We start from the raw sequence: 2,688 nt of genomic DNA, 5'->3' as shown, positions 1-2,688 counted from the left end.
AAGCATGTCAGAAGGACACCTTCTGATCAATTGCTTGTATCTTTCCCAAGCTTCATAGAGGGATTCACCTTCCTTCTGTTTTAAGGTTTGGACTTCCACTCTAAGCTTGCTCATCTTTTGAAGTGGAAAGAATTTGGCCAAGAAAGTATTGACCAACTTTTCCCAAGAGTTCAGGCTTTCTCTAGGTTGTGAGTCCAACCATATCCTAGCTCTGTCTCTTATAGCAAAGGGGAAAAGCATAAGTCTGTAGACCTCGGAATCAACCCCATTGGTCTTAACAGTGTCACAGATTTGTAAGAATTCAGCTAAGAACTGATGAGGATCTTCCAATGAAAGTCCATGAAACTTGCAATTTTGCTGCATTGGAGAAACTAATTGAGGCTTAAGCTCAAAGTTGTTTGCTCCAATTGCAGGAATTGAGATGCTTCTTCCATAGAAGTTGGAAGTTGGTGCAGTAAAGTCACCAAGCATCTTCCTTGCATCTCCACCATTGTTCTCAGGTTCGACTGCCATGTCTGCCTCTTTTTCGAAATTTGCTATAAGATCTTCTCAAGAGTGTTGTGCTTTAGCTTCTCTTAGCTTCCTCTTCAGAGTCCTTTCAGGTTTAGGATCAGTTTCAACAAGAATGTCTGTATCCCTGTTCCTGCTCATATGAAAAAGAAGAGAACAAAGAGAGAGTGGGAATCCTCTATGTCACAGTATAGAGATTCCTTTATGTGTCAGAGGAAAAGAAGAATAGAAGAATGAGGTAGAGAGAGAATAAGAAGAATTCGAACACAGAGAGAGGGAGAGGGTTCGAATTATTAGATGAGAAGTCTTAGTAAATAAATAAAACAAATAGAAAGAGATGAGAGAGAGTATTCGAATTTTTTTTAAGTAAAATAAAAGAAAAATATTTTTGTTTTTATTTTAATTATTTAGTTAGTGTTCGAAAATATTAAAAGAAATAAAATAAAATTAGAATTTAAAATAATTAGTTAATTAAAAAGAATTTTGAAAAAGTGGTTAGTTGTTTTAGAAAATGAGAAGTGAAAAAGTTGTTAGGTGGTTTTGAAAAAGATAAGAAATAGTAAATTTTTAAAATTAAAACAAACAAATCAAGTAGTTAGTTGAAAGAGATTTGAAAATAAATTTTGAAAAGATAAGAAGTTAGAAAAAGATTTAGAATTTAAAATTTTAAAAAGATATGATTGAAATTTATTTTGAAAAAGAATTGAAAAAGAAATTAAAAAGATTTGATTTTTAAAATTAAAGTTGATGACCTTACTAACAAGAAAGTAAAAGATATGATTCTAGAGTTTAAAGATTGAACCTTTTTTAACAAGAAAGTAACAAACTTGAATTTTTTGAATCAAAACATTAATTGTTAGCAAAGATTTTCGAAAATATGAAATAAAATTAAAAAAAGATTTTGAAAAATTAGTTTTAAAATTTTCGAAAATATTAAAATAAAAATGAAAAAGATTTTGAAAAATTTTAAGAATGAAATTCGAAAATCATAGAAAAAATGAAAAAGAATTGATTTTGAAAAAGATTTGAAAAGATAAAGTTTTTAAATTGAAATTTTGACTTGAGTAACAAGAAACAACTAGATTTTAAAAATTTTTGACCAAGTCAACTCAAAATTTCGAAAATTATGAGAAGAATAAGGAAAATATATTTTTTTGACTTTTGAATTTTTAATGAGGAGAGAAAAAAACAACAAAATGAAATAAAACATAAAAATTTAAGATCAAAATAAATAATGCATGCAAGAACACTTTGAATGTCAAGATGAACACCAAGAACACTTTGAAGATCATGATGAACATCAAGAACATATTTTTGAAAATTTTTAAGAAAAGAAATACATGCAAGACACCAAACTTAAAAATTTTTAAACTTTAGACAGTAATAATTCTAAAATGCATATGAAAAATAAGAAAAGACACCAAACAAGAAAATGTAAAGATTAAACAAAGAAACTCATCAAGAACAACTTGAAGATCATGAAGAACATAATGCATGAATTTTCGAAAATTTTAAGAAAATTAAAAAAAATGTAATTGACACTAAACTTAAAATTTGACACAAGACTCAAACAAGAAACACAAAATTTTTTGGTTTTTATGATTTTATTAAAATTTTTTTGTTTTTTTTTTCGAAATTATTTTGGAAAAAGAAAATAAAGAAATTCAAAATTTTTAATAAGAATTCCAGGATTCATGCAATGTTAGTCTAAAGCTTCGGTCCAAAAGAATTAGACATTGCCAAATGGCCAGCCAAGCTTTAGCACAGAATTATAAATGAGAATCTAAAGGCTCCTCCAATAGCTGCAATGATAAGTGGAAGCTTAAGTCCAAAAGATTAGACATGACTTAATAGCCAGCCAAGCTTCAACATATCATCATGGAGCTCTAAGGTAGAATTCATTCTTAAAAATTCTGAAGAACATTTTTTTCGAAAACTTTTTTTTTTGTTTTTTTTTTTGAAATATTTTTAAAAATTTTTTGAAAAGAAAATAAAGGTTGAAACAAGAAAGAAAGTTACCTAATCTAAGCAACAAGATGAACCGTCAGTTGTCCAAACTTGAACAATCCCCGGCATCGGCGCCAAAAACTTGGTGCACGGAATTGTGATCACACTTTTCACAACTCCGGTGCAACTAACCAGCAAGTGCACTGGGTCATCCAAGTAATAAAACCTTAC

At 28.9% G+C, this 2,688-nt stretch overlaps 1 non-coding gene across 1 annotated transcript; it reads left to right on the top strand.

The window, feature by feature from the left end:
• LOC112774045 (small nucleolar RNA R71) lies at positions 1–108 on the top strand. The gene has a single exon (XR_003188558.1). It is a non-coding gene; the product is annotated as a small nucleolar RNA R71 (small nucleolar RNA).
• The last annotated feature ends 2,580 nt before the right edge of the window (positions 109–2,688 follow it).

This window comes from Arachis hypogaea, chromosome 18 (assembly GCF_003086295.3).
Source record: "Arachis hypogaea cultivar Tifrunner chromosome 18, arahy.Tifrunner.gnm2.J5K5, whole genome shotgun sequence".
NCBI classification, from domain to species: Eukaryota; Viridiplantae; Streptophyta; class Magnoliopsida; order Fabales; family Fabaceae; genus Arachis; species Arachis hypogaea.
The sequence above is the reverse complement of the archived record's forward strand: the minus strand, read 5'-3'. Positions and strand labels throughout refer to the sequence as shown.